General features: G+C 52.2%; 1 protein-coding gene across 2 annotated transcripts in view; it reads left to right on the top strand.

Moving 5' to 3' along the window:
* The first annotated feature begins 5,367 nt into the window (after positions 1-5,367).
* The window catches only part of RASGEF1C (RasGEF domain family member 1C), a 66,655-nt gene continuing 59,567 nt past the window's right edge, over positions 5,368-12,455 (top strand). For both annotated transcript variants that reach the window (XM_024551254.4, XM_045188281.3), the window contains exon 1: positions 5,368-5,449. The gene's annotated coding sequence lies outside the window, so the exon portion shown is untranslated. The remainder of the gene's footprint in view (positions 5,450-12,455) is intronic.

Genomic DNA, 12,455 nt, shown 5'->3' with positions numbered 1-12,455 from the left:
GTGTGCAGCCTGTGGGCAGCATGGTCTTGCCGGAGGTCGGGAAGCCGGGTCTCAGTGAGCACCTCGCAGACATCGTGACCACGCTCCAGCCCCACACTCTGGTCTCCTTACCAGGTAGGGTTTGGGGGCGGAGCGTGGGTTCCCGGAGTTCCTTCCTGCCTCCTCTCAGCGGGGGCAGGTGTGAGCGGCAGGTGTGCGCTGGCCTTATCTTGTCTCCACATGAATACGGAGGTGATTGTTCTGAAGTGTGGAGCCGAAATCCCACAAAGGGCCGGGCAACCTGTGTCCGTCGGGCAGCGCCCGCTCTAGGTGGGTATGACTTCGGAGATCTGTCCTCTCCGTGTGGACTTTCACTGACCGTTCAGTTTGGGCAGCTTCCCGTTTCAAAGCTGATTCCTCAGGTTTTTAAGCAGTATGTTATCATACCTACAGATGCTATAAAAACTGAATATTTGAGTAGCAACACTAAGCTGTATGTGTTTATTCTCAGAGACAACTCCCCAAACACTTGACCCAGGAACAGAGGGCGGCGACTTGAAGCTGGCCTCCTCTCCCCTCCCCACCCCCTCGGCCCCCTTCGCTCCTCACTTCACGGTGAGGGCACCGGACTGCTGCCCCTGTCCTGGGCTCGGGACCTTCAGCCCTACCGTGACCTCTCTCTCCTGTGCCGTCATGCTCTGCCCCGGTGTCCCCACCTTTTCTGTCACCCATGTTAAAAAGGAAAAGCTCTTGACCCAGCATCGCCCTTGAGTTGCTCCCCTTCACAACAGAAAGCAAAATCAATCTCTATTCACTTTCCCCACTTCCTCTTCTCCCATTTGCTCCTGATCTTTTTTATGTACACAGAATCAATGTACATATTTTATATTATATACAAGGCCTCTCCAGAAGAAGTACGGCCATTGTTAATGTAACAAGAACAGTTTGTGTGACATCGATGTCGCCTGGCAGCCAAGGAGAGTGGACTGCAATGTGCATGTGTGAACAATGACGACTTCACTGTGCTAGTCAGTGGGGGCGGTAGATGCCGTTGAGTGAGCATGTGAACTGTGTGTCTGTCACATTCACAATGACTGAGCGAGTAGAGCAATGAATCTGCATCAGATTTTGTATTAACCTTGAACTCACCCTATGTAAACGGTCTGGATGATTCAGAGGGCCGCAGGTGTGGGCAACTGGCAGCTTCATCACAACAACACGCCCACTCATGCATCACGTCTTGTGCAGGGTTTTTTGGCGAAACATCAAATCACCCAGGTGACTCAGCCTCCTACAGCCCAGATTTGGCGCCCTGTGACTTCTGGCTTTTCCCCAAACTAAATCACCTTTGAGAGGGAAGAGATTTCAAACCATCAGTGAGATTCAGGAAAATACGACAGGGCAGCTGATGGGGATTGGGAGAACTGTGTGAGGTCCCAAGGGGCCTGCTTTGAAGGGGACTGAGATGTCATTGTCCTGTGTACAGTGTTTTTTGTAACTTGTATCTTCAATAAATGTCTAGTTTTCATAGTACATGGCCGGATACCTCTTGGACAGCTCTCATCTGTAAAGTCAAGGATGAGAAACTGAATAATACAACGTATCCCGCCATCCAGAGATGAGCACTGTTAATACCTAGTGTCTGTCTTTCAGGTTGTTTTCTGTGGACATACACACACCTAGATGGTTTTTTGCCCGAGCGAAGTCATCCTGTACATGCTTCTTGTAATCTGCATTTTTCTGTCAACGATGTCCGACTGTCCATGTCTGTAAATTCTTCTCTGGTCTGATGCCCAGGCCTTGGGACGTCCCCAAAGTCCTCAGCTGGTATGTCCAGCCGGACCCAGCCGAGGCCCTTCCGTCCTGGCATTGGTGCCTGGTGGGCAGATGGCACCGGCCAGGCTGTCCTGCAGGACGGTACCCTCTAGCTCTGCGTGGCATACGTACAGGGGTACATACATGTGTATGTGCGTATGTACCTATGTTCACGCCACATAGTCACAAATTTCCCCTCATGGGATTTTTTACAAGCAACCAGATTTTTTCATGTCTGCACACTCACATATGTGCGGTACACACATGTACTTTATAGACAAAGCTACAAGCATATTAAGACATTTACAAAAATTCTTTATCAACTGTGGTGTGTTAGTGCTTCTAAGTAGCCCTCACGTGGGTAAATGTACCCACAGGACTTCAGAGACACCTACTAAAGAATCGACGTGCGTGTGGGGGCACCTGCCTGTGTGTATATGACGTGACTGACAGCACCGTGGGGTGGAAGACGGAGCATGGTGGAAATCTGAATGCACCCCCAGAAACTGGAGGGTCAGGCTGAGAAAGAGCAAAGGTCTAGGAGACCGGGTGGAACGCCACCGCTGTTGAATGTGGACTCACAGAGAGCATCACACCCAACAGGTAAATTCCTTCTGATCACACCCAGAACTTAAAGGGAAACTGCCTTTGTGCCTGGCCACAGAGGACCCTTTCTAAAGTCCAAAGTCAACAGCGCAAAACTGTTTTTCTTTGGCAATGCAATAAAATCCAACAAAATCAGAAAAGATCTCGCACATTGGGACTAAGCAACACACTGAGGAATGTGGGTGAAAGAGGAAATCATAAGGAAAATTATGAAATTCCTGCAAGTGCATGATGTCGAAAAACAGTATGTGCTAAATTTGGTAGGACCCAACAAGGCTTAAACACACATATCAAAAAATAAGATAGATTTTTAAAAGCGAGTCCAGTGTTCAGCTCAGGAGGTTGATACCAGAGCAAGAGAGCCAGCCGGAGACACCACAAAGGAGGGACAATAAAGGAAAGGGCAGGGACAAGGAAGTAGAAAAGAAAAAAGAAAAAAAAGACAAGCAAAACCGAAGACTCACAAGACAGACAAACCTCTGGCAATACTGATCAGGAAACAGAATGTGCACGGGACGTGCAAAGCGGAGAAGCAGAGAAACTGCACAGAAAATGGGCGGGATTCTAACTAATGAGATCATCTGCAAGCAGCAGATAAACATTTGCACAGAGCCCTGCAGTGCCCTTGGACTAAATGATGGTAGTAAGCACATGATGCGTACGGATTCCTTATTCCTCTCCACAGCCCCCCTGAGGTCCGTATCTCCACCGCCATGCGAGGCTGGGGACGTGAGGCAGAAGAGGAGACCAGAGCCCACAGCCGTGTGGGCAGAGGCGAGCCCTGCGGCCAGCCGGCCAGTGCCCAGCCCCGTGCTCTGGGCTACTAAGTGTTCCGGGTGGCTTCCAGAAAACCCAAAGGGACCTGTGACCATCAGAGAAAGGCCTCCCTACCCCCAAATATCCTCCAGGGCACATCCATGTTATGAGTCAGTTTTTACTAAACTCGGCAAGAAACAGACTATCTCATCCAAAATTGTCGAATCACCCAACCCAGTTGAGGAGGCTGCTGCTACAGATTTTTTTTTCCTTTTTAGTTCTCGTTTGAGGACATGTTCATTGATTTTCAGATAGACAGCTAAAGAGGGAGGCGGGGGAGAGAGAAACATGGACCAGCCACCTCCCGTACGCGACCGAACCAGATCAAACCTGCCATCCAGGTGTGTAGACACGTGCCCTGACCAGGTGTCAACCCGACAACCTTTTGGTATATGGAACGAGGCTCCAGCTAACTGGGCCACCCAACCAGGGTGAGGCTGCTATAATTTTTATTCCAAAATTGGATAAAGACAGATGCTAACTGAATCCAATATTATATGGTTTATTCCAAAATGCAAGGATGACTCAACACAGCTGTTTCAATAAATAACCTTTCGGGTTTTTTTAATGCTCAGAAAACTCTAAATAGAAAAAACTTCCTTTCAGGGGTGGAGAGGCTTATTTCGGGGAGAGCAGGAGGAGGCAGCAAATGTCAAATGTCTCCAAGTCCGCTCTCGCTGGAGATCAGGCGGATGGGCTAGGGGAAGGTCGCTCTCCCTGTGTGTGTGTGTGTGTACACATGCACGTGTGCAAGTGTGTGCCTGGTTCACAGCCGACCTAGGGCTGTGGCTTCGTTCAGGGAGCCCCTGCCGAGTGGTGCTGGGCAACAGGGACCAGACACAGTGCGTGTGGCGCGTTGGCCTGCCGAGCCCTGGTCCAGAAACAGCCGCAGCCTGGGGAAACCCCGCAGCCTCTGCAAACCAGAACGCACCCTTGCCCAGGATGACCCTGTCGGGACCCCTCAGCTGGGCTGAGATGCTTGCTCGCCACTTGCAGGACCACTCCCGTCCTCTCTTTCCTTCACCCAACTGCAGGCCATTCCTTCACTTTCAACTGCCCCTGAGTGCTCCTGTGCCATAAATAAGATGCACGTGCCTGCCTCTGGAGCCCTCCCTCTGTGGCTGCCACCGAGAACTTAATCCACCTGAGTTAACAACTCAGGACACGAAGTCTTATCCTGCAGACTTCATCCCCAGAAGGTGGGTCAGCTCTGTCCCTCCTCCCCTCGTCCATCAGCACCCTGCCTGCACGCTAGGCCTCTCTCACGGGGACAGTGGCTGGAGTGGCCAGAAAGGCCTCCTGGCTCCCACGCTTGTCCAGCCACCGCCAGCCCTCCTCCCGCCCTGGAAGGAGCCTCCTAGGACGCAGCTGTGCCCACCGTGTCTCCGCCAGCACGAGTCCCCTCCACACTGCTCACATACACCTTTCCTTTTACATTATCGGGGTGGGAGGCCTCACATTTAGGACATCTGGAACCTCGACCACACTCCGCTTTTTCGGCTGGTCGAGTCTAAACAGTCGAAGGTTGTTCGTGGTGATGATGGTGCCAGCGCTCCAGATGCAGATTCCAGGGCCCGACCCAGACCCCTGAGTCCGAGGTCATCTCAGAGCCTTCGCGTCTGTGCTGTAAATGAGCTCCCAGGGGAAGCTCTCCCCTGGGCCTGCCATCCCCCCACCCCCCGCGCCCGGCGCTGGTGTGGGGGCGGGGTCGTGGTCGTCCCTGCAAATCACAGTTGAATGACCATGTCAGGAGGCGAGCCCAGAGGAACAGCCATGGCCTAGCCCTGAGGAAAAAGGGTGAACTGGGTACTGGGTGCCAGGGGTTTGCCAGGTAAGAGTCGGTGGGGGATTAGTTCAGGTGCAAAGTCAGGGAGGAGCCGTGCTCAGAGCACGGAGGTGGGAGGCGAGCTACAGCCGAGCTCCCTAAACGCAGGACGCTTGCCCCTGACCCTGAGGCCTGGAGCAGATGTGAGGCTGGTGGGCAGGGCCACCCGGGTTCCCCCAGCTGCAAGAGGGGCGTGGGAAGGGCGCCGCAGCCCCACCCCCCCGGCGCGCCCCGCGCCGCCCCCCGCGTGCGGCCGCCAGGGGGCGCCGCGCCGCGCAGCTTGGTCATCAGAGCGCGGCGGGCTGCGCCCGGGAGCCGCGGGCGGCGGGCTGCCCCAGGTTCCCTGGCAGCGGGAGCAGCAGGCGCTGCCCATGGGCCGGGCCCGGGGTCCGGGCGCGCCGGGAGCCGGTGAGTGGGGGAGCGGCCGGGCGGGACGCGGGCGCTGCAGGCCGGGAGGGGCGGCGGCGGGCTCGGGGCCGGAGGTCGGGACGCAGAGCTGCGGGGCGGCGAGCGGCGGGGGCGCGCGGCCTGACTCCGGGCACAGGTGCGCGCGCGGCCGGCAAGGCGCGCGGTCGCCCGCCCGCGGGTCCGGGGGCGGTGGCGGCGGGGGGGCGGGGCTGCGCGGCGCGGGGCGCGGGGCGCCTGCGGGCCGGGGACCGGCGGAGGACACACCCCCGGCCGCGCCCCTGGGTGCGCGGAGCGAGCTCCTTCAGGAACCCGGGGGCAGGAACAGCCAGCCGGGACCCAAGGCCTCCACCCCGCCCGGGGCCTCAGTTTCCCGGTCTCTGAAATGGGACGGGCAGGGCCGGCCTGCCGGGTGCGTGAGAAGGAGGGGAACGGCCTCGCCCGGGCGGCCGGGGCGCAGGGGGCTGCTGTCTCTGCAGCTGCGGTCCGTGGAGGAAAGGACCGGTTCTGCTGTCAGAGCGCCTGGGGAGCCGCGGCTAGCCTGGGCCCTGGGCGTGTCCCCCACGCAGGGAGAGCGGGCGGGGCCAGGGACCCCCGGCCCCCTTCTCTCTCTCCAGGGGGGAGAGGGACGCCCCGTCCCCGCCCCCGCTCAGCGTGGGGGCGGCGTGCACAGGAGGGGCAGGGCAGTTCAGGGTGCGGAGGGGCTCGCCCGGCCCCCTCCCTCCTGGCCTCGGTGGGGCAGGTGTTGTGCTGAGCTTCGGGAGCCGAGCCGGAGAAGTGCCCCGGGAAGGCTTGCCTGCCCGGGAGGCGCGGTGCGCCCCTTACAGCGAAGTAACTAGTAACTGAGGCTTAGAGAGGTGACAGGACCTGTTCAAGGTCTCAGGGCCGGGACGTGGCAAAGCTGGGGCTTCGGCTGGGGCAGGACTGGCGACCCGGAGAGGCCTGCAGTCGGTCGCGGAGCCGCTGCTGTGCGCGGGCTGCTGCCGGCCCCAGTAGGTGCTGGGGGCGATCCGGGGAAAACCCGGGGTCGTGGCACATGGTTAGCGCCAGGGAGGAAATAAAACAGGGTAACTGGGATGGGGAGAGACTGGGGTGGGGGCAGGACCTTAGCCTAACCCGGAGTGCGGCCCTGAGCCGTAGTGACCCCTGGCTGCGAGCTGCCTGGGAGGGGAGGGCCCGCTGGAAGGGTCTGGGGGAACCACAGCTGCGTGGCCCCGAGGCCGGCCCGGCTGCTGGGTGGGAAGGGCTGCAAGAGCCAGTGAGGGGAGCTGTGGGGTTTGGATTTCCTCTGGTGCTCTGCGAGGCCTTGGAGGGGTTCGCCTTTGAGAACTAAAAGGAAGCCCCTGCGCTGGGGAGGAGGGGAGCCACGCACAGGCTGCCCCCATTTGGGGTCTGCAGGCTCCATGGGGCCGCCTCTGTTCTGGCAGGGTCTTCTGCGCGTGGTCCAGAGGCCAGCCGTGGTGGTCAGGGGAGCCCTGCCCATCTCCCTGCACCCTCCCGGTGCCCAGCAGGGGAGGGAGCGCTTTTGTAGAGTTTGACAGACGGGGTGCTGGTTTTTCAGGGCTGGCTGTTTTGGCTGGTCTGTGTGCCCGCTTGACATGCCCCCATCAGTCTTCCCGTCCCTCCAGCCCACAATTGTGCTGTGACCGGGACCTGGAGGCAGCCCTTCCTCGGAGAAGCCCCGCGCGTGTCCGTGGGGTGGGACTCGGAAGCCAGGGTCTGCGCCTTCCGTGTGCTTCTCGCTGACTTGGCGCCTTCGCAGTGGACAGAGGCCAGAAATCTTTTTTTTTAATCGAAAGTTTAATATACCCATTTCCTTTCTCCCACAGTAAGAAGCTGGTTCACCAAAACATCAATGTATTTAATCATTTGCTTAGTCTTAAAATGCACCCAAAATGATTTCTGAATCTCTGCATCCAAATCAGTACCAACCCAACCCTACTAGGTCAAGTTCAGGATTTCCTAGGGTAGTTTGCTCACTCTCGGCACCATGTGAGTGTGTTACCAGTTTGATGTGCCGTTAGCTTCCTCTGTTTCTCTTTGCACACAATTTGGTTTCCCCCCTCCCTTGTACTTTTTGGTTATAACTTCATTTGTCGAATAAAAGTCCCTGTCTCTTCCTCCTTGTTCCCACACTGTGGGTAGCCATTCGAAATATGGTTTTTCATCTTTCCTGGGTCTCTTTGCCAAACAAGCCATTTATTTACACTATCACAAAACGTAGCACATACATCTCCCTTGCACCTTGCTGTTTTCACTTAAAACTACCTTCCCAGAAGCTCACAGGGCCTTTCCTCACTGGACTGTGCCGCCCCGTGAGTGCCCCTCTGTGGCTGTGCTGTGCTTGTCCAGCTGTGGCCTGCGGATCCAGGTTCGGCTTCTTCCAGGCCTTTGTTATTCAAAATAATAAAGCAACGGATAACCTTTCACAAGGGTGTTTGTATTTCTGAAGGTGTCTCTTTAATTCCTAGAAGTAGAAGTACATACGGACTTACTTTGTTGGCTGTTCCCAAGTTCCCTTGCCCCATATCCTGTGCTCTCGCCAGGGAAAGGGCCAGGGCCGGCTTCCCTCCCTGCTGCCGCCTCTGAGAGCCAGAAAAGAGCGTCTCCACACATCTTTTTTAAAAAATACATTTTATTCATTACGCTATCACAGTTGTCCCTTTTCTCCCCTTTATTCCCTCCACCCTGCGCACCCCTTCCCACCCGCATTCCCCCCCGCCCCCGATAGTTCATGTCCATGGGTCGTACATATAAGTTCTTTGGCTTCTACATTTCCTACACTATTCTTACCCTCCTCCTGTCTATTTTCTACCTACCATTTATGCTACTTATTCCCTGTACCTTTTCCCCATTCTCCTCCCTCCCTCTCCCCACTGGTAACCCTCTATGTTATCGCTATTTCTGTGAATCTGTTCCTATTCTAGTTGTTTGCTCAGTTCGTTTTTGTTTTTGTTTTTTTAGGTTTGGTTGTTGATAGTTGTGAGTTTGCTGTCATTTTACTGTTCATATTTATGATCTTCTTTTTCTCAGACAAATCCCTTTAACATTACGTATAATAAGGGCTTGGAGATGATGAACTCCTTTAACTTGACCTTATCTGGGAAGCACTTTATCTGCTCTTCCATTCTAAATGATAGCTTTGCTGGACAGAGTCATCTTGGATGTAGGTCCTTGCCTTTCATGACTTGGAATACTTCTCTCCAGCACCTTCTGGCCTGCAAGGTTTCTTTTGAGAAATCAGCTGACAGTCTTATGGGAACTCCTTTGTAGGTAACTGTGTCCTTTTCTCTTGCTGCTTCTAAGATTCTCTCCTTCTATTTAATCTTGGGTAATGTAATTACAATGTGCCTCGGTGTGTTCCTCCTTGGGTCCAACTTCTTTGGGACTCTGAGCTTCCTGGACTTCCTGGAAGTCTATTTCCTTTGCCAGATTGGGGAAGTTCTCCCTCATTATGTTTTCAAATAAGTTTTCAATTTCTTGCTCTTCCTCTTCTCCTTCTGGCTCCCCTATGATTCGGATGTTAGAACGTTTCAAGATGTCCTGGAGGTTCCTAAGCCTCTCCTCACTTTTTTGAATTCTTGTTTCTTCATTCTATTCTGGTTGAATATTTCTTCTTCCTTCTGCTCCAAACCATTGATTGTGTCCCGGTTTCATCCCTGTCACTGTTGGTTTCCTGTATATTTTCCTTTATTTCACTTTGAATAGCCTTCACTTTTTCCTCTATTTTGTGACTGTACTCATCCATTTCTGTGAGCATCCTGATTACCAGTGTTTTGCATCTGATAGGTTGGCTATCTCTTCATCGCTTAGTTGTTTTGTTTTTTGGTGGGGTTTTTTTTGGAGCTTTGATCTGTTTTTCCATTTGGGCCATATTTCTTTGTCTCAACGCACCTGTTACAATGTAAGGGGTGGAGCCTTAGGTATTTACCAGGGTGGGGCAGCCCATTGTGGTGCTGTACGTGGGGGAGGGTCCGAGAGGGGATAATGTGGCTTCCTTGCCTCTCCCAGGGCTTTCAGTCACATCCCCCACTATCCACAAGCAAACTGGGCCCTTCTGGTGCTGATTCCTGGTGGGTGGCTTCTGTACGTTCTAGGCCCCTGTGGGTCCCTCCAATGGACTCTCCTGTGAGGCTGGGAGTTTCTCCCACTGCTGCCTCAACCCCCTCAGGTGTTCAGAGTCAGAGGTTTGATGCTTTATTTCCCCGCTGGAGCCCTGGGTTGTGGGTCTGTCTCGCTTCCCAGCTGTTCCTCCCGGTTTATCTGCACGTGGATGTGGGACTCCACCCCCACCCCCAGTCCTCCAGCCACCGCCTTGCCACAAGTCCTCTCCACCCGGCTGACCGTCTCCGCCCCTCCTGCCATCTGGGTGGATGTTTCTTCTTTAACTCTTGGTTGTCAGAATTCCATACAGTTCCATTTTCTGTCAGTTCTGGTTGGTTTTGTTTTTAAATTTGTTGTTGTCCTTCTTTTGGTTGTGCGAGGAGGCACCGTGTGCCTGCCTGCCCCTCCATCTTGGCCAGAAGTCCCACGCATCTTAATTTACATTTCTATCATCGTTAGTAAGACTGGACGTCTTTCCATGTGTTTATGAGGCATTTCGTTATCTTTCTGTGACTCTCCTGTCCTTATATTTTGTCCATTTTGTATTGGAGATTTGGGTTTTTTTCACCTTGAATTTAAGTTTGTTTAAAATACATATTAGATTATTGGTGTTTTATCTTTGTTATATTGCAAATATTCCTCCCAGAGTTTTTTTTTCCCACATTACGTATGGTGGGTTTTGCCATTAAAAGCTTTCCATTTGTATGTAGTTGATTTGATCATGCTTCTCTGTTATCACGTCTAGCTTCTTCGTTTTTACTGAAGGTGTCAGGGTGACACTAGCTAACAAAAGGATACAGGTTTCAGTGCACAATCCCACAGCGTATCTCTACACCGTGGTGTGCGCTCACCACCCCAAACCAGGTCTCCTTCATCACCGTTTGTCCCCCCCCCCCCGTACCCTCGCCTACTTCCCCCTCCCCCCATCAGCCAGCAGACTGCTGTCCGTGACCGTTGTCTTTTGGGCTCAGTCTCTGCACCCCCCGCCCCAGCACTCAGCCCCTCACTGCCCCAACCCGACAGCTGTCAGCCTACTCTCCGAGTGCCTGTCCATCTTCCTTGTTAGTTCAGTTTGTTCACTAGATTTCTCAAATGAGTGAAATCACGTGGTACTTGTCTTTCCCTGACGGGCTTATTTCACTCAGCATAGTGTTCTCCAGGTCCATCCATGCTGTCGCAAATGATAAGGTTTCCTCCTTTTTTAAATTATATTTTATTGATTATGTTATTACAGTTGTCCTGATTTTGCCTCCCTCCACCCAGCACCCCCGCTCCCTCAGGCCATCCCCTCACCATTGTTCATGTCCACGGGTCATGTGTATAAGTTCTCTGGCTACTCCATTTCCTATGTTGTACTTTACATCCCATGGCTACTCTGTAACTTCCTATCTGTACCTCTTAATCTCCTCACCTCCTCACCCATACCCCCCTCCCATTTGGCAACCATCGAAAAAGATTTCCTTCTTTTTTACAGCCGAGTAGAATTCTACTGTGCAGATGTCCCATAGTTGTTTTATCCACCCTTCTACCAGTGGGCACTTGGGCTGCTTCCCTATCTTGGTGACGTAAATAACGCTGCAGTGAACATAAAGATGCACATGTTCTTTCAAATTGGTGTTTCAGGTTTCTTCAGATGTATTCCCAGGAGTAGAATCGCAGTTCAATTTTTTTTTTGAGGTTTCTTCATACTACTTTCCACAGTGGCTGCACCAGTCTGCACTCCCACCACCAGTGCACTAGGGTTCCCTTCTCTCCACACCCTCGCCAGCACTTGTTGTTTGCTGATTTACTGATGACAGCCATCCTGACAGGTTAGAGGTGATATATCATTGTGGTTTTAATTTGCATCTCTCTGATGATTAGTGACGTTGAGCATCTTTTCATAGGTCTAGTGTCCATCTGTATGTCCTCTCTGGTGAAGTGTCTATTCAGGTCCTTTGCCCATTTTTTAATTGAATTGGTTTTTGTTGTTGTGTTTTATAAGTTTTTAATACATTTTGGGATATCAACCCCTTATCAGATGTGTCATCGGCAAACATAGTCTCTCATTCAGTGGGCTGTCTTTTCATTTTGTTGATGGTTTCTTTGCTGTACAAAAACTTTTCAGTTTGATGTCCCATCTGTTTATTTTTGTTTCGTTTTATTCCCCTTACTCAAGGAGATCTATCAGAAAAACACGATGTGATCAATGTCCGAGAATTTGCTGCCTACGTTTTCTTTTAGGATTTTTATGGTTTTGAGTGTAGCATTTACATTTTTAGTCCATTCTGGGTTTATTCTTGTGTGTGGTGTAAGAAGGCGTCTAGTTTCATTATTTGCGTGTGTCTGTCCACTTCTCCCAGCACCGTGTATTGAATAGATTGTCTTTACCCCATTGTATGTTTCTGCCTCCTCTGTGAAATATTAACTGACCACAAAGGCCTGGGTTTATTTCCGGGCTCTCTGTTCTGTCCATTGGTCTATGTGTCTGTTTTTATGCCAGCACCAGGCTGTTTTGGGTACTCTGGCCTTGTACTATAGGTTGATATCAGGTAACCTGATTCCTTCACCTCTGTTCTTCTCTCTTATGATTCCTGTGGCTATTCAGAGTCTTTTGTGGTTCCATATCCATTTTTAAAATATTTGTTCTTGATCTGTGAAATACATCATTGGAATCTTGACAGGAATTGCATTGAATCTACAGCTTGCTTTGGGTAGTGTGGACATTTTAATGATGGTAATTCTTCCTATCCATGAATATGATATATTCTTCCAGTTATTTCTATCTTCTTCAGTTTCTTTCTTCATCGTCTTATAATTTTCCAAGTGCGGGTCTTTTACACCCTTGGTTAAATGTACTATTAAGTACCTTATGTTGTTTTTGCAAAAGTAAATGGGATTGTTTTCTTAATTGCTCTTTCTGATA

The sequence above is a fragment of the Desmodus rotundus genome, chromosome 10 (assembly GCF_022682495.2).
Source record: "Desmodus rotundus isolate HL8 chromosome 10, HLdesRot8A.1, whole genome shotgun sequence".
Taxonomy (NCBI): domain Eukaryota; kingdom Metazoa; phylum Chordata; class Mammalia; order Chiroptera; family Phyllostomidae; genus Desmodus; species Desmodus rotundus.
Note: the sequence above shows the minus strand (reverse complement) of the source record. Positions and strands in the feature narration are given on the sequence as shown.